The 20,348-nt window shown below is 33.7% G+C and overlaps 1 long non-coding RNA gene across 1 annotated transcript; it reads left to right on the forward strand.

Moving 5' to 3' along the window:
- Positions 1-17,399: 17,399 nt before the first annotated feature.
- Positions 17,400-17,936, forward strand: LOC129757806 (uncharacterized). Its single transcript, XR_008739812.1, has 2 exons — positions 17,400-17,663; positions 17,729-17,936. It is a non-coding gene; the product is annotated as an uncharacterized LOC129757806 (long non-coding RNA).
- The last annotated feature ends 2,412 nt before the right edge of the window (positions 17,937-20,348 follow it).

The raw sequence follows: 20,348 nt of genomic DNA on the forward strand, positions 1-20,348 counted from the left end.
ATTGCTTTTATTATCCTATACCAACATTGTAGGTGTAAAAATATATTTCAGACAATCACCAAAAAATTTAAATATATATTTTTAAAATTCAGTTACGGTCAGGGGTAAAATACATAAAAATCAGGGCCGGACTAAATAAGCAATCGTGGGGTCCAGGGAAATTTTTCACGGAGGGCCCCTATAATTTTTTTCATATGGTGTCCCAGAGAACACAATATTTAAAACATACAAAAAAAAACTGGTGAAGAGTTCGTTATATTGCTTTCAATTAACCATTATATCTGATATGTTCAAACAATAATTGTTAATCCATTACGTGCAAACATTGCGGAAAATTTTATCAACTAATCTTAAATAAAAAGCTAATTAGAGCTGTTAAATGCCAAATTCAATTTACAATTTATTAAATGACTTTATCCCCACTCATAAATCTCTGAATTAACCAAATTTACAGATGTATATTAAATCTTTTTTCACTTATCTATATCCATCACTAGGTAACATTTAGTCTTCAGACAACGAATCTAACATCAAAAAAGTTCAAAAGAATTAAATTCAAATTCCATGGAGATACAGACAGTCTTACATTGAAAATAAAGTAATTTAAAAAGATGTTTTAAAAATATAAAAGGCTTTTGTCAAAAGTTGTCATGAATCTGACAAAAGTTACACTTGAAAACAATAATTCAGAATGGAAAATATATTTTCAAGACACAGAATCATAAACTTGGAATAAAATGAGATTAGAAATTAAGAAATTTCAATGCTCAGAGAATCGTTTAATGTAATTTGCAGTTCAACTATGAGAGTGATTTTTTGATGATAATAATTTGAGAATAGTCATTCAGGGTATTCACGAGTGATACTTTAAATTCAGGATATTTCCTTAAGTAGAAGAAAATTTGAAAAAATGTACATCAGAATCAAAAGTATGAAATTTGAGCTTAATCAGTTGGAATACTTTCAATAATATTTTCAAATCTTAGATTAAAATTGAAATAAAAATTCAATAGCTGAACTCAGTTTTGTCGATTGATCCTATTTAGTCAACTACTGTTTTTTCCCAAAATTTAAATGGGTGTAGTGCATGGGTGGTCAAACCATGGCCCGCCGGCCACATGTGGCCCGCGACCAACTTCTTGTGGCCTGCGAAGCTCATTTTAGAAAAACCATGCATGTTCTAAGAACCGAACGTTTTTTTTATTCTTCATATATCATTTGGATAAATATATCTGAATCAACACTAGCTAAATCAAACAAAGACCTGAAAATTTCTTCGAAATGATAAAAAGAAATAAATGGAATAAAAAATCACCAAATATTATTTGAAACATGAAGTATCATTTTGCATTATTTACTCAAAATCGTTAATTTTAGCACTCATACTACTTTGGCTCTAAGAGCCTCATATTATCTTTATATATAAAAATGAATTTTTGTCTGTCTGTCTGTCTGTCTGTCTGTCTGTCTTTCTGTCTGTCTGTCTTTCTGTCTGTATGTCTGTCTGTCTGTCTGTTCCCTATAGACTCAAAAACTACTGAACCGATTTGCTTGAAACTTGACAGGTGGGGGTATTGAAGGCAGGGGAAGGTTTCTATTATGGTTTGAGACCCCTCCCTCTATTATGAAGAGGGGGAGGGGCCTCCCAAACAAAAGAAACTTTTTTGCATAACTCGAGTACACATCAAGTAAATGGTATCAAATTTGGCATGGGAGGGTATTTGGATACGAAAAATATTTCTATGATTTTTTAAGAGCTCTCCCTCTCTCCAGTAGGGAGATGTTAAGGGAGAGGGGTCCTCTTTTATAATTTTTACATAACTCAAAAACTAATTAAGCAAATGGAACCAAATGTGGCATGGGCGGGTATTTGGGAACGTGACATGCTCTAATGATTGTTTGACACCCCTTCCTTCTTCCAGCGGGGAGAAAGGAAGAGGGAGGGGAGTTTCATACAATTTTTACTGCATAACTCAAGAACTACAACAGCAAATGGAACCAAATTTGGCATGGAACGATATTTGGGTACGAAAAATGCTTCTATAAATATTTGGTATCCCTCACTCCTTCAAAGAGGTGGATGGAAAAGGGGAGGAGAGGTCTCCCTTACAATTTTCAGTATAACTGGAGAGTTAATCGAGCAAATTGAACCATATTTGGCATGTGAAGGTATTTGGATAAGAGAAATGTTTATGTTATAAATTGACACCCCGCCTTTTTTTCAGCGGAAAGATATAAAGGGGTGAAAGGGGGCTTCCATATAATTTTTTTGGCATAACTCGAGAATTAAAGGAGCAAATGAAACCAAATTTGGCATCGGAAAGAATTTGAGTACAATATATATATTTTTCTATGTGAAACAATTCCTTTCTTGCAGTAAGATGATAGAATTGGATATAAAGGAAGGGAAGAGGAGGCTTACATTTAACTTTTTTTATTTACAAAATCCGAGAAATGGACAAAATTTAACATGGAAAATCATTTTGGTATGATTCTATGATTATCTGACACGCCATCCTCCTTTCAGTGAGCCGGTACATAGGAGGAGGGAGGTGAGCTCAATACAATTTTGTTAGAATAAGTTCTCAATTTATGCTAACGAAGCCAACAAATGGAAACAAACATGGCATGGAAAGCTATTTGGCTGCGAGATATGTTTCTACGATTGTTATAGAACCTTATGCTTTACAGTGTACAGCGGGGAAGAAAGGAGGAGGTTTCATATTCATTTTGTTGTAAATCTTAAAAACTTTTTAACCAATGGAACTATATTTGATATAAGAGAATTTTTGGGAACGAATAAAAATGGGTATGATCATTATAGATCACGATCTCCGTTCAGCAGGGGGTGAAAGGAAGGACAGGGGAGGGGGGGGGTCTCTCTTATCAGTTTTTAGCATAAATCCAGAACATTTCAAGCAAAAACAACCATATTTTAAAAGTTAGATTGTTTGCGTACAATTATTTGAGACCCTCCTTTTTTACGGTGAAGCTTAAGGAAACAGATTAAAATTATCAGATCATTAACACAAATTATAAATTTGATCAAGATTCAGATAATCAGTTTAAGTTATTTTTATGTTGCAATTCGAAACTCCAGCTGCAGCTCTCGTTTTGTAGCGGTTACTTTTGAATTATGTCATAATTTGATTTAAAATAATGCCAACCAAACAATAAAAATTTGAATAATTTCTGAAAATATCATTTTATTTTGAAAGGTGTAGCAAAGCACACCGGGTCAGCTAGTGTTACATAAAAGCGGTTACCGTCACTGAAAAACAACAAATAACAATAACAATTTTTGAATTATCAAATTTGTATGGTTTTTGACATATTATCTGTCAGTTCTATGGCACATTTTTCAATGTTTTCCGATTGGATTGTGCTTACTACATATCATTGGTATGAACGCTCTTCGGACTGTAGTTTAAATATTGAGGAGTTTGGATAGCTTTAGAAAGATAGTAAATATCGTTTAAAAATTTAAGCTTAACATCATTATTGGAATTATGCCTTCAAAACAACTTCAACCATTCGTAACTTGAAGTCTATTTCAAAACTTTCGTTCATCCATAAAAATTTAATAAGTTTTGCAAATTATGTAAAATATCGTAAGTTTGCTCTGTAAATTTTTCCAATTTTAATTTTTTCACTCAGCTTTCCAGAAAAAGGTATATTTTTGAAAAATAACCAAATCCAAATATATTTTAATTTGCAACGTGCTTTGTATTTGTGTACATAAATAATGAAAAACTTGACAGTTTTTAAAATTGGAATGTAGAATTGAACTAGAACCGTTTTGGTACTGGCAAATCTCTAAAAAACGACTTTTTTTAAGCAAAGTTTTTAGTATTTATCCTGTCAAAGAAGTCTTTCCCAATACATTTGTCAAATCGAGATATTGGAAAAATTGAAAAGAGTGGTATTTAGTTAATATTAAGGTCGGTACTTTGTAAATTCAACATTTTTATGATAAAACTAAAGTTCGTCGAAATAATTATTCTTTTAAATGTCCAAAGCTTGTGACCGTTACTTTTTCAACAATTCCATCCTGGAGTTTTCCTTATTTGTCTATAATTTTTTTCCAAGGAGAAAATCCCTTGAAAACATTGTTCATTTTGTATTGCATATTATTTGTACTATTTTTCAAATGGAGTGGAATTTGAAAAAATGTGCTAGTAGCAAAAATGACCTATTAAGATGAATTTAAACTCGATGCTAGATCACATCGAGTATAGATCCAAATGTTTTTCCATAGCGTTTTAGAAAATCTGTAAGAATTTTTGTTTTAAAAACTCTAGAACAATTTGTTTTTGTGGCCCGCCAGCCAATCTCAATTCTGAAATTCGACCCGCTTGTTGAAAATGTTGGCCACCCATGGTGTAGAGTGTATAAATCACCGCAAATTTAAATAATGATCGACCAATTAACATTTATTTTGCATTAATCAAACTAAAATTTATTCTAATAAAGTGAGCATTCCAGATATCCTAGTTTTATCAATTTTATCGCAAAAAAAGCTTGAGGAAAAAAAAAATAATTAAAAAAATTTTAAATGTTTTCATCACCTTCAACACTTTTTCAAATTTCTGCAAATTTTCTATCAAAAACTGATAATATCAGTTTTTTTTTAAATATTAACAAATCTAAGAAACAATGAATCTATATTCTATCCCCATGAAAGTCTTAACATTTTTTTTTAAATGAGGAAAAAAATACTTATCATAAAATAATGCTTTATTCGCAATTGTTCCTGGAATATTTTCTTTATTTAATAAATAAGAGAAAGTGATGTTTTATTTATTCCCCTGATTTATTTTTACATCCCGGGTTTCCAAAGTAGAGTAGAAATATAAAGCAAATAAAGGTCTAAATTAGGCTTTTTTGTGCTAAGTTTTATCCATATTGTTCTTTTTTTTAGGTTTTGTTGTGATATCAAAAAGAAGTAATACTATTTTGTATCGGAAAACTGATAACAATCATCTTTATTCTCGTAGTGATGGATATGTCGGATTATCCATCCGTTATAGTGGCAACACTTCTTTTATGATTTCTTAACTGTTCACCAGGCATCCATTCCAGTGAACACTACAAATTCACTCTTCGCCGATTCTTAAAACAATAGCAAATTGACGTTTTCTCTCACTTGCGCCTCTCTGTTATTGTTTACAATTGCCACGCGGTTCGTTAGTATATATTAATAGCCGCGGAGTAAACATCGTCGGGTCGTCGCGAGTGAGATTCAACAAGTTTAAAAAGAGATTTGAACGCTGTTGACGTGTTTCGAAAAAGAAATGAATATTTTTGGGAGCTTTAGTCACTTTCTTATAAATATTTATTCGAGTTACCATCGAATTCTGCTTAGATTTTTCCGAATTGATGTTGAAAAAATTTAAATGATAAGCCCAGATATTGCCAGACATTATAAAAAAAATTTTAACCAAAAAAAATCGGGAAAAATTCTGTAATGCTTACTCTAGGGGGCCCTTTTAACTTATAGAGGAGTGAAACTATGCGAGATCTTATTTCAAGTCCCTGTTATATTGAACAGGGGCATTTGCCTCCATCCCCCCCCCCCCTTAATACGGCCTTGACAAAAATGTAGTATTAATCAATGAATTCCCCGACTATGCAAATTTCTAGCAGTTTCATGAGATTTTTTTTTCTCATTCTACAGTAACACAGCTTTCAAATAAGCAGTCAAAAACGCTAAAATTGAAAAAAAAAGATTGTAAAAAATGTACAAAATCGAATATCTTTTCTGGGGTACGAGTTAGGTTTGTGCTTTGTTCACATGAATTACACTGCCAGAATGAAGAAATATTTTTCATTGAAAGTTCTATTTTTTGGAACTTTCAGTGCATCTATGGGGCCGTTCACTAATTACGTAAGCACGATTTTGGAAATTTTCAACCATCCCTCCCCCCCTGGTAAGACAAAGTAAGATTTTTCAAAACCCCCCCTCCCCCCCTAGTAAGATCTTACGTTTTTTTATTCCTTGAGAAATTGACACGTTTTTTCAAAAATAGCTTGAAAATATTAAAAATGTGGCATACATGCTTCAAAGCAAAGCACTTTTTAAGTAAGATTAAAATAACTGTATTTGAAAAGCACAATCTATACAAAACAACAGATGAAATGTCATAAACGTTTGAAGAAAATTTTCGACACGAATGCCATAAGGATGGTAAAGTGTCGTTAAAGAAACTTGAAAAAAAGATTAAAGAAATCATTATTCAAGACGTAGCATGTTTGGGGGTGCAATAATTTTCAATAAATTTCCACAATCGAATAAACAATATTTAATCTTAATTCCGATTTAAAAAAGAGCGATCAGATTAGCACAAGGTACCTTCCATAAAAAATTGTTATGTTTATTACCTGAAAATCATAAAAATCTTTAAAAATATCATTCTATACTACTAGAATTGGGGCAAAAATGTTTAACGAGAATCACGTTGTCAATTAACCTAAAAGCTCAGACTCATTTAGCGGTAAGCGATAAAGTTTTAGGATTTTTTTTGGTAAATCGTTTGTAAAATTTAGAGTTGGTAGTGTCTATCACTGAAAAACCTGTCTAAAAATTCATTATTTAAAGCGTCTTATATTGATTTTGAAAGATTTTTTTTCTGGATGAAGTCATTTTCGAAAGTTAAATAACATAACATCAAAATTAACCAACAAATAGGTAGTGAGTAAAAAAAACCTGAGTATTATGGTTTCGTATGGTTGTGGCTGTGATGAATTTTTAATGGAACATATCTTACGTAAGATTTTTGGAAACCCCCCCTACCCCCCTAGTAAGAGATCGTAAGCAAATGTGAAACCCTCCCACCCCCCCTATGTGCTTACGTAATTAGTGAACAGCCCCTATGGCGAATTTTTAAGGGGAGGGTAGGGTCTAACGGATAAAATAAAACACCATTTTCACGATTTTTTTCTAGAGCTATCGTTCAAACAAATGTATTCAAATTTCTTGCATTATATAAAGCATTGTTAAAAGAACATTTAGTAATTTTTCGTAGAAAAATATTGAAAAATGAGCCTGTGACGGATCATTTTCGAGGATGCCTTTTTAAAAACAGGATTTGCGGTGGACACTGTATCTCAGCACAGAATCATCTGAAGTCAAAAAATCAGAGCAAAATATTTTTAATAGATGTTTTTCTGGACCCCAACGTCTTTATTTAACTTAAAAAATTTTTTATGAAATTTTTGTGGCTGTTTGAAGTAACTACGATTTTTCAACAAAAAATCCGCCATTTTTTATCTGTAAAATCTCCCCAACGTAAAAAAACAAAAAGAAAAACGTTGGGGTCTGGTATTTTATATGCAGAAAATATGTTCCAAATTTGAAAAGAATCGGATAAGTAGTTTTCAAATGACGATGTCCACGGACTTTAAAAATGTGCTTTTGAGAAAAACTCGTTTGAAGTTTCTGCTCTTGCTTTCTTGCAGTATTAGATAGGAGGAGATAAAGGCCTATAATTTCTACAGTTTTGCTTTAATTGACTTCAAAATTTGACACAACATTCTTGAAATGTTTTACAATAAGAAAATAAAAAAAAATAAAAAATTCGATTTTTTTAAAGTGTTAGACCCTACCCCCCCCCCCCCCCCCCCCCCTTAGGAAAATTTTTATTTCTGTTACAAATTTCCATACAAAATACGCTAATTCAGGACTGGATGGATCGCTTCCAAAACTTTTATTTCTATTTCTGGCAGCAAAAAAAAATACCAAAAAAAGTAATGGGAGGTGTAAAAATTTAAAAATTTTAAGTTTCCATACAAAGCTTGTAGTGGTCTTATGCAGCACTATAATGCTTTTTCTTTAAAAACATTATTGGCGAAACAAATGTAAATTTAATTCGAACAAAACCAACAATTAGTGCAATTTGTGTTTATTCGTTATGACATCAAAAATATATCAAACCCCCTAAATTTTCAAACGTTTCCATTTGATTTTTGGTTAAAAGCGAAGTTCGCTGCAACTTACCTCTTATTCTTAACTCTTCATTACATGATTTTTTATTTATCCTCAACAATCATTTAAACAGTTGGAAATGACGATTACATCAAGAAAAAAAATTAAAATAAAATACGATTTTTCAGTTTTTCCATACATTAATTGTTGCAAATTTGTTACTTTATGAAACAAAGTGTTAATAGGGTAAAATTCACATGTTTTTGAAAATTTGAAAATAACTGATAAAAGCCTATTTTTTCTGACTACGATAATTTGTTCCATGAACCTAAAAACTTTATCTTTGTTTATTTATTGTTTTCCAATGTCAAAAGACATATCCCTATTAAATAGCTAATAATTTTTATTTGTTTCAAAGTTACGAAGTTACGGTCTTCGACAAAGTTGTTCAACGGAAAATTTCCATCAAATATTTTTTAAATTGGCACAAAAACTATAAGAAGGCTCGGTTCCATAAAAGAAACCAAAATGATGATGATTTTTCAGTACAAAATATTCAAATTTCGAAATCAAATCTAAAAGTTGAAATATTCTCACGTGAACGTTACAAAAAATTCTTGGAATAAATCATGGTTGAGTTTTGAACCAAAATGAAGCTTTTATGACACCAGGGTTTGAAAAATTCAATAATGATCCCAAATCCACTCAGTCTAATAGCACATGCGTTATTCAAAAATCACAAAGCTAAAAAAAATAAATAAAAAAATGCAAAAATACTTGCATTAAAAAAATTGTCCTGTAGTTAAATTTGCGAAATAAAAAATATATTATACATATGTTATCATCATTTTTTTTTTGACCGCCTCCTGAGCGGAATTTGACCGCCTCCGGTACGTTCAGTGTTAAGAAAATTTCGCTTAAAATTTGTTATTGGTTTTCACCTAGCAAATCATTTTGTTTATATCGATTGAGTTCAGCAAATTATTCACAAGTGCTATTTTATATTATTGCAGCCTACCGATCAGATTTGAATCAAAATTGAATGTCTTCAAGAACAAAATTACTGGACGTATGTGTTCGATTTATTGTTGCATAAGATTCGTTTATAGGACCTTATCTGCCCCTATTCGCATATGAGTCCCATGTGCATTCTCATCGTTTTTGAGTTATCGATGGAAAACACTTCTTTGTGCTCTAATTTACCAATAAAACAAGTTTTTGTTCGAAGTTTGTTCCCAAAATTTCGAAAAAAATATGACCCCTGATGTGTCCCATGTGAAAAATATTCGCATATGAGTCCCATGACCAAAATTCAGCGCCAGAGCTTACAATTAAAGGACAGGATAGATAGAAAATGAAGTAAATCAATAATTTAATGCTTTAAACATTAATTTACATAAAAATTGATCGTAAAGTATCAAAATAATTCCGAAGAAATCTGGTTCATAGTCACAAAAAACATTAATAAGTAACAGGTTAATTTTACCAACATTATTTTTTCGACAAAATCAACCGATGAATAACGCTTAATAGATCAGTCTTCAGTCAGGATGGTTCCTCCGTGGGTAATTTCGACGATCTAATGTGTGATCGGGTGGGTGGTACTAGAAGTGTTGTTTCGGTAACAAAATAACAAACTTTGTTTAATACTTTTTTCTATATGCACAACAATATCAATACCAGTGCTGCAAACATTCAATGTCAGCTTGAAAAGTTCAACTGAATTTATTGCAGTGTATTCGTCAGATCCATTTTTTCTAAGTTCATCCGAAAATAAACAATCCCGAAAGCACGTCTGCACTCTCATTCCTTAGTTGTCAAAATCGGTTGTTAGGATATTTAAGCTCTTTGAGGTTCATGAATTTTCGAAGGCATCATTTTCAGTTCCAGGCAATCATTACTGAAAGTGAAAAAAGCTCAGTTTCAGTATCCCTAAGTTTAGTGGAATAGTGAGAAAGCTTGGATGAAGCGGCTCACTAAAATTGCACAGCAGCACAGCAGCCAACAGAGGAACGAATATTGAGAACCTTTCAAAGTTGCGTTTTTATCTAAGTAATCGGTTAGTTGAAATCAATCATACGTCAAATTTCTAAGTTAAATTTTGCAACATTGTGTTTCGTTTCAAACTGTGTTCCTGAAGATTTTTAAAACTTTAGTCGAGTGAATAATATTAATTTTATCCGGCAGCAAGTTTTGATCTTGGCCCTAGGGCATCTTGACATTTAACATACGTCGTGGGCTACAGAAATAACTTACCTAAATATTATATAATCGATTTCAAGTCAAAAGCTAGTAATCTTTCTCTGTTTTAGCTAAGGGAAATCCAATAAAACAATCTTGAGCGGGCATTGACAGAAATCTCAAAAGGCAATTTTGACGGTAACGAACTCTGGAAGTTTATTGAACAAGATATCAGTATCAGGTTAGTTCTCCATCATTACTGCAGTGTTAGATCGGGTTTTGTTAATCGAGCTGAATTTAGCTTTATCAGATTTAGATTCTGTGGATGGATTTATTATTCAGACGGAAACTAAAATTAATAAATAAGAAATATCAAAATCATCTATTTCTGATTTATGATATTGAGGGTAGCTTTGAGCTATTATTTAAAAACTTTCCATATCAAATTTAGAATGAAACTTTTACTTTTCCAAATTGGGATTAGAACTCATATTTAGATTTTGTAATGACATTCAAATTTAAAATTCTTTATAATGCATCCTCAGATGTTAGAATAAAAATTCAAGTATAAGAATCATATTATTATTGTTGTGTGTTGTTATCCAAATCCAGAAGCTGTATACAAAATAACAAAACATTTTTCCATAGCCTGATAGATAATTGCTATGATTCAAAATGTTTTCAAAAACCCTTCCTTTGAGAAATTCCTGTGATAGTGTCTTTAACTATCAATTCTGATAATATAAAAAAGTTTAAGGTGTTTAATGGGTAACTCAATGTAATCCATATGCCCATATTATTTAAAAAAACAGATTTTTTCAACTTCAAAATGAATAATTTAGAGTTTGCAAACAACGTCTAAAATATACTAATCAATTAAAGAGCGAAATTCGAATGGGATGAGCCCATTAATATCTGAGCCTCCTATTTAAATTTTGAACTTATCCCTTTTCAAGAAACCTTTCAAAAAAGCGCCGAGCTCAGTGGCCTAAAAATGCTTCGCGCTAATGGCATAGTTCCGGGGCCCCAAGAGCATTACCACAATGATGTCTCGGTTAGCGAAAGTTGAAAAATTGAATTGAAATGGCTGAGAAATATTGATTAGGATTTATATTCTAGAATGTTGGCATATTTTAGTGAAAGAATGGCAGTCACAAAGGTAATCTAGTTAAAGTTTGACATGACAAAAAACATTTTGACTTCATTTTTTTTAATTAAAATTAAACTTAAAAATTTATTCGAAAGCAAACTATATACAAGATAATATTTTAAAAAAAATTGTACTGAGTCCAATTAAATAAAACAAACAAAAAACGAATATGATTGTAGAAGAAAACAAAATATGTAAAAAGAAAAAAAAACAGAAAAAAGTAAAAACCGAAAACTTATTTCATATGGGAATCAAACTTGTTAGAATTGATTCGTATAACGGCTTATTCAATTTTATGATTAAGATATCTGCTAAAGTCTCCTCGCCGAGCGTTGTTCTGTGATCCGACAACACAAGTGAAAGAGCACTGAACGCTCTTTCGACAGACACTTGTGTTGAAGGAACAGCCAGCAGAACCATGGCCACAGCATAAAGTTCAGGATGACTAGCCTCACGCTGTTTCCAGTATTGCCAGATATCCAAATTGTGCGGTCGCCGTGGTTCAATGTCCAATGTTTTCAACTGTTGAAGGAAACTGGAAGATCTGACAGATGTCAGATTCAAGAGTTCCTCCAAACAGCTGTGTTATGACTTCTTCAAAGTCATCATTTGATGTCGTTGAAGGTTCCTGGTTGCTGCCTGTTGCTCCAGATGGATTCAATTCACATATCCGTTTCCATACAGTTGTTATGAAATCCTGTAATTATTCAATATTATAATTTATCATTTTTAGTAACAAGAACGAAAATATTACCTGGATTTCAATCTTTTCTGCTGGAGAGAAAAGTGTGGAATTAAGATAGTTTAGCCTCGGGTCCATAAATAGGGCAGCTTTCAATGCCATTGGCGTGCATAAGTTACTCAAGCGAGTGTTGAGTGCTTGAACCAACTCAGAAGCAAACGGATTAGATGACATCCTACGGATTTCGCTGGATGCCATCAACCACTGCAGATAAAAGTCACTCAATGGCATATGCTCAGCCTGCATCCTTTTTGTAGTGATGTATAGCGGTTTAAAAGCCTCTTCATAATGTCTAATGAATTGCCATTGATATGAAAGATCTAGAAATAAAAATCAGTTAAATTTCTCTTTATGATCAAATCAATCTTAGTAAATGAACCTACCAAGTTCTGGGAATTGCGAAGCAAGTTCGTTGAAAAATGCTTGCTGACGAACGAATGCCTCCATCATTTTATAAATTCCACTCCATCGGGTTTGCCCGAATACAGGTGGATATGAAGCGCTATGATGGGTGAAAAAAGTCCTGTATTTCATATTCCGCGATTTTTTGGCAACCCATGTCACCGCTTGTACATTTTCGTCAGACTTTTTGATAACATCTGACACTGCAAGCTGTAGGGTGTGCAGGCTGCAGCGAATCAGGTTTAGGCTGCTACTAAGTTCGATGTTTAAGAATTCCAGGAACTCATCATCGCAATCCGAAACCTCTTCCACTTCCGGTCCAATGCTTAGAGCTTCTAGCACAGAAGATTCCACCTCTTTCTTAAGCATTTTAACAGCTGCCAACATATTGGCACCATTATCGCAAGTAACCGTGAAAATCTGCGCCATGGTGACACCGTAGTTTTCGCAAGTTTCCACTATTTTGCTTCTTAAAAACTCACCAGTTTGTCGCTCAATGACTTCTACCATACCTGTAATGAATGACATAACGATTAGTAAAGTTGTAATTCTAAAGAAATTTAGAAAAACTACCCAATGTGCGGATGACCAGCTTTTTTCTGTGTACGAACTGTACGTTAATTCCCAAAACATGCCTGTGATATTTGCATGCGGAATCAATTTTCAAGGAAATAAGTTTCCCTTTCATTTCCTCGGCTAACGCCGATCGAATTTTTGATGCTGCTGACCGAAGATAAGTTTTAATGTTTTGGCGATTTATCGTAATCCCGAGGGCTGCCGTGATAGGGTCCATAATTTGTTTACGCCCTTCCCATTCCAGACTGGCCAAAGACATGTTGTTCATCGCGATATCTTTTATCAGCGAATCGATAAACAACTGTTTGTCAATACCAATAGAAATTTTTTTGATGCACCTAGGTTTTTTAATGGGCACAGAATCTTCATTAAGCAATCCGACCTCCACGGCCCTTGCCGTGTGCTTAGTACGAAAGTGCCGGATCATATTGCCGCAATCATGTACCTGCTGTTGATAGTCACAACTACTGTTAGGATCGATTGAACAAACAGCTTTTGATCCATCTCGTTGAACAAATTGGCCGGCAATATCCGTCAGGGTTCGGTCACTAACGCGCTTTTCCATGGCCCTTCTCGTTCGCGATGGTCCTGCTGGCTGTTCCATTCTGTTTCCGATTTGCAATTTTTCAAAAGCGGGCAAAAAAACTGTCTGATGAAAATATCACTAACTTTTGCTGACACTGATTGAAAACTTGCGCTCTATTCACTGATCTTATAACTTGTGTGACATAAATACTTTGGTGAATGAAGCTTTCGTAGCTTTCAAGTGAAAAAAGTTTGTTGTGATGCACGAATGAACATTAAACTGAATGACAAATATATTGACAAAGCTTTCCGTAAGCACGAACATGACAGAGCCGATAAGAAGCTTTTATTTTTGTTGACGTTTGATTTCCATTCATTTCAGCTCGAGCTTTTTACACTGAAAAATATCAACAGTCAGTTTCAATTCACACACTCGAAAAATTGCACCACTGATCAATACCACTGTTTTCGGTTATTACCTAGGAAGATGTTCCCGGGAGAAATATCCTTCTTTGTCTTGAATCCAGCAGACTTTTGGTCGTTGTTATCTACGTATCCGTAACACACATTGAATTAAATGATGAAGATGTATGTTAAATTTGCAACAATTTCACAGGAATGAAAAAAAAGTTTTGGAAAAACACTGGAAAACACATCCCACTTGGCAATTAAACCTTGATTGAAATCAGTTTGGAATCAAAATCTTTCGATAATTTTCTTCTGTCATCAAAAAGAATGGTAAAAAAATGAAAAAAATATGATGGAAAAGTACTTGCCACTTGCCGATAACTTAGGCACCAGAGACTCATCTGCGAATAATCTCTGATCGAGGGTTAAGAATATTCGCATATGAGTCACATGAGTGTTTTATTGAAATTTCTCCGTAATTATTAGTTAGTATTAGCGCAAAAGTTAACAGAAGTATTCTTTGAAGTGTTTTCTATCCGAAGTATTGAAAGGTTTTGCCAACATATGATTTATACCAGGGGTGAGCAACCCGCGGCCCGCGGGCCGCATGTGGCCCGAGAGACCTTTCGTGCGGCCCGCGAAGCTTTTTTCAAAAGTTTATGCCTTAACTCTTTCTACCATGGATAGATAGGAAAATTTCAGATTGCTTACTTTTTCTGGCATTTTAAGCGTTCTTTATGTTCTATACAAGGCTTAAATGCAATTTTGTTTAATGGCATAACGTAATATTGGAGTGTTTTTTTATTCAGTATCCTTTTTTGCTTATTATCTAGCTCCAAGCACTTTGCGACCAAAATCCATTAAAGTGAGTCGGAAGAACAGCCAAAAAAGGGGACCTACACATGATCAAAGGAATTTCGAAGCCCGTTTAGTGATTTTTTTACAAAAATAAAGTTAAATGATAAAAAATATGCTCAGCAGATTTTTTTTTTAAATTATTCTATACAATTCGGAAAAAGCTCATTCTGTTAGCATTCAAATAGGGGAGATGAGGGCATAACGAGCACCCAGGGCATAATGGGCACTCCTTTTTTCTACATAAGTACGTATTTTCTTAAACAAATTTTCATGAGGATTTGTTTCATTTTACCTCTAGTATTAATTTTTCACCAAAAAAGAAATATCCTTTTCATCTTTACAGAAATATTAAATAATAACCAGCAAGGTTCTCAAGTGACGAAAATATTATAATTTTTGAGCACCACCAAATAAGCTTTTATGACCTTTAAATCATCTTGATCTGAAATATACGCACTGCAATATGATCTACACATTGCTTCTCAATTTTCAACACCATAAAATTTTTGATTTTTCACTTTAATCAATTTTAAAACGCATTTTTACTTTAATTTGTTCACTAGAGGCGAACAGAGCACTATCAATGAAGGCATAATGAGCATTTTCTGCCGGGGAATCTAGCAGCGAATTCAACTCGATGAAGTCAACTGAATAATAGAGCTACAGCTTGTCTGTCGATTTGACCTATTGGTAAGGTGTCGGAGAGGTAGTCAGTAGACTCGAGTTCGATTCCTGTTCGAGAGGATTTTTTTTTGCACGTACCATTCATGATTGATTTTTTTTATTGTTACATTATACGGTTAAGAGCATCAAAGCATCATCCGTCAAACAAAACACCAGAAACGCAATGTATGAGCATGAGTTAATTCTTTGAATTCTACAAACAGACCTAGATTATTTTGTTATTGCTTTGTTTGATAAATCTACGCCTCACCGTTTAGTGCAATCATGATCATGAATGATAAACGTAAAAAAAAATCACCTCGACCAGGAATCGAACTCGAGCCTATTGATTACCTCTCCGACATATTACCAATAGGCCAAATCGTCAGACGAAACAATTCCAGCTGTAGCTCTATTACTCAGTTGACTTCATCGAGTCGAATTCGCTGCTATACTGCCTCGAGGGGTTTCTCATTATGCCTCTACAGTGACTGGTTTTCAGCTTTTGGCAAAAATTTTTAAAATGCATTTTTAAACTTTTTTATCTACTTTTTCAAGTTTCATCCAATTAGGCAATAGATTATTTGAGTGTCTGAACACGAAAGAATGATGTAATTCACATATTACAGCTGTTCTCTATGGTTAAATAAGCGTTTCCCTTAAGGTGGCCATTATGCCCCCATCTCCCCTACTGGCTCAAAAATTAAACCAAAAATTTGTGATATATTTTTAATTCTGAATATTGCCGCAAATTACGTAAATTGAATGATAAGGCCTGAGTGAACGATTTTTAGATAGTTTATCAATATGAATCAACCGGCATCATAGTTACCCACAAAAATAACTTTGACGAGTATCTGTGATGCTTTTTTCAGAAATTTGATAGAAAATTTATCACAAACATCGATAAATTGAGTTATTTCAATTATAATTCGCTATCCACATTAGCAGAGTCAAAATATTGCTTTAGAAATCCTATCGAAATCTATAAAAGATCAAAAATGATAAAAATGTGGATAAACATTCTAAAATCAAGAATGTACTTTTGAAAATAGTTGCTTAAAATATGTGAAGTTGAACATTTTTCTGTGATCTCGACAACCTTGCTCAACATCTGAATGGAATTATTCAATACAGGACTTCAATTTAAAAAAAAAGGCTTTTTAACGTGTGTAGGAAAACAAAAATCTAGGTTTTGAGGACAAGTTTTTATTGTGGAAAAAAATCACAGATAGTCAAATAACGATTCAACGTCCAACGCTAAGAAGACTGTGATTTATTTTATAATATATTTATCACACTCTTAGTTACCACTGTGATAATCTCCAGAAGATTTTTATATGGAAGTGATGATGAATAGTATCTTCGGTTTAAACGAGAATGTTGTAAGAACGAATGTTCGCCAAAAGGTACTATTAAAAAATTGAGAGAATTTAAAAATGACACAGATTTAGCAGGGTACCTTTTCAATATCAGGTACCTATTTATAAAGCCTTGTTGAATTACTGTTTTTGAGCACGTTAATTTCGGTTTTTCCTTTTTCAGATGTGTTTTCATCAAATTTTGTAGTTAAGAAAAATGACGTGAAGCTCTGATAATTGTCACAAAAAAAAAATTTAAGTGCGGCCCGCCGACAAGATTTCAAATTCAAATTGGCCCGTTGGTTCAAAAGGTTGCTCACCCCTGATTTATACGATTGTTTTTATGGAAACAAATTTCAAACTTTACAAGCGTTTTTCTCGGTTTGCAGTTTTTACACATGGGACTCATATGCGAATAGGGGCAGTCATGTATTAGTATTTCAGTAGCAAAATGTAGTTAAAACAAAAACCACTCTACTTTAGAAAAAAAACTTCACAACGTCCACTTAGGAGGGGATTCACCTTTCACCTGACGGTCGGATCGAAGCGCCATCACATTCGAGCATCATCGTCCAATGTCATTCCTATGAACCGCAGATGAAACGCCACACTATCGTTATCAAACACTCGAATTACCATACAACACAACAATCCATACTCTGTAATTGAAGTGCTCTCGCGTTAATTATAAGACCGAGTAATTGTCGATCAGTTTGTGTCAGTGTCGCAACGGACAAGATAACGAACGGTAGCATTGCTACTTACTACTTTGAGCTGTTCTGTCTGAAGTTAACATGTTTGCGGCACGAGCTACGAGTTTGGTTTTGCTATTGATTGTTTTGGTACAATTTCTTCATGCAGCACCTACAGAAGGTTAGTTACTCTCGGAAAATTATGATTTGTTTATCGGATAAACTTCATGAGCTACCTTTTTATAGAATGTCCAAACAACATGGAATTCAAACAGTGTGGGCCGGCCTGTGAAAGAACTTGTGAAAATCACAACAAAGCTTATGCATGCATCGATATGTGCGTTAGCGCTTGTTTCTGTAAAGGAGACTTGGTGAAGAACAGTGCAGGTCAATGTGTGGAGATAAGTAAATGTAACGAATCAAGAAGGAAATAAAATGTCACTTTGAAATTGTTTGCACCTGCCCTTAAATCTCACCTCATTTGGATTACAATTGACACTGGGGGTATCATTCATTAACACAACGAATTAGATGTCGCTGAGCGTTTTCTTCGTCCGTGTCGTCCAATGAACCAAACATGAAGTTGTCAGCTTCCGAAAATCATTGCTCCCAAGATCCGTCTCACTGTTCCTGAAGCTAGGCCGCAAGCATGCTTATTGCCAAACCATTCAACTCAACACGGCAACTTTGAAAGGGTCAAACCGTTTGTTCATCCGTCTATCAGCAGAGCAAAGTGCCCGGGTCCCTTCAATGGCATCCAGATTGCATCCAGTGGACGGTAAATAACCACTTCTGCCATCATTACATGCTCCCCAGCTTAATCTTGCCAATACACAAGCCATAAATTTTCGCTCATGTCAAATGTCGTTTGAATAAATGTCTTCTTTATCGTGTTTTCGTTTTCGTCGAGCACCGAGCTGTATAACGCTGATGCTGGCCTGGCCTGGAAGCTTTTGGGCAAAGGCTGTTGGATACATGACAGAACCCCAGGGCACATCACTGAACACGGGGTTCTTCTTGGGATGCAAATGCTCAACTTACTGCAGAGGTTCATCCATCCCGGCCCTTCGCTGGATTAATCATTAGGGCTATCTATGGCGGCATTAACTCGAAACGACCAAACAACACATTGCTTGTCCTAACATTCTGGTCACCCTAATCTAACCCAAATCGATGCATTTGCAGCTTTCGTCCAACCAACAGACAGAGGGAGATAACCGAGAACCATCATTAGATCCGAGGTTAAATGCTCATTTAGCCAGCCAGCTAGCGCTTGTCTCTCCTCGATAACAGGGACATAATTTTACAACAATCACAAGTCATTGTCTCCGGCTCGATGGTTGTTAACTTGGCCATTCCTCAGGCATTGGGGACCGGGAATTTCTGGACGAAAGTTCGAAAGTTCACAGTGATGGGCACTGCTGAAGTGTGCTACAATGCGAAGTACAAATGCAACTGTGTGAAATACCATACTCATTATTATTTTATACTAATTGTTTTCGGAATTCCCGATAAGGCAGGTAGAATGAAGTTGAGTCACAGACAAATTGATTCGTGGCTTAGATGATGGGAAATGTTGGTTTGTCTCACCAATAGTCTCCATTTTAAAATTTGAAATTTTGAAACATCGATATGAATCGACATGAAATGATCGACATGAAACATGAACACGACAGAAACTGTTTAAACTGTTGAGGTTCTTAAATTTGACATGCACCAAAAAATTGCAAAAATTTGGTTATGCACATTTTGGTTGTTTTTTACACGAGGCATACGCACTGTGTTGAAAAACGATCCAAAGTTCGTGTAAAATATTTGAACAGTGAAAAGTTACGTTTGGAGTGGATATGACGTATAACTAAGCTTGCCAGATATCCCGAATATTTGCCGAAGATTGGAAAAGGTTCAGTCCGCCTTGTCGGTTGTCTAGGTCATATTGAACAGGTTCGGATTTTGCAGTGATTTATTTATTTTTCTATTAATCATTTAAATATTATTTTCCCCAGCTTGCGCTATCAGGCCAGTATGATATCGTAGACTGTTCTACTCCGCGTGATGGAATCTGCCTTTCCAGTGATTTTCGTTCCGGTCCTGCATCTGAATCGGCCTACTCTTTCAGCATTTTATACCAGACCAAAGCACAGTGGTCAAAAATGCAAAAAACGTAATCGTTGCTTATAACTTTTTTATTTCACATTTTATGCTATTGGTGTTATTTATATTGTAAAAGTTCGTCAGTAGAATGAGCTCTATGGTATAACGGACTTATTTTGAACAAGGGGTTTTTGGAACCGTGCTCCTGCTACAATAAACAATAAACAATAAACAATAAACAATAAACAATAAACAATAAACAATAAACAATAAACAATAAACAATAAACAATAAACAATAAACAATAAACAATAAACAATAAACAATAAACAATAAACAATAAACAATAAACAATAAACAATAAACAATAAACAATAAACAATAAACAATAAACAATAAACAATAAACAATAAACAATAAACAATAAACAATAAACAATAAACAATAAACAATAAACAATAAACAATAAACAATAAACAATAAACAATAAACAATAAACAATAAACAATAAACAATAAACAATAAACAATAAACAATAAACAATAAACAATAAACAATAAACAATAAACAATAAACAATAAACAATAAACAATAAACAATAAACAATAAACAATAAACAATAAACAATAAACAATAAACAATAAACAATAAACAATAAACAATAAACAATAAACAATAAACAATAAACAATAAACAATAAACAATAAACAATAAACAATAAACAATAAACAATAAACAATAAACAATAAACAATAAACAATAAACAATAAAC

The sequence above is a fragment of the Uranotaenia lowii genome, chromosome 3 (genome assembly GCF_029784155.1).
Source record: "Uranotaenia lowii strain MFRU-FL chromosome 3, ASM2978415v1, whole genome shotgun sequence".
Lineage (NCBI taxonomy): Eukaryota > Metazoa > Arthropoda > Insecta > Diptera > Culicidae > Uranotaenia > Uranotaenia lowii.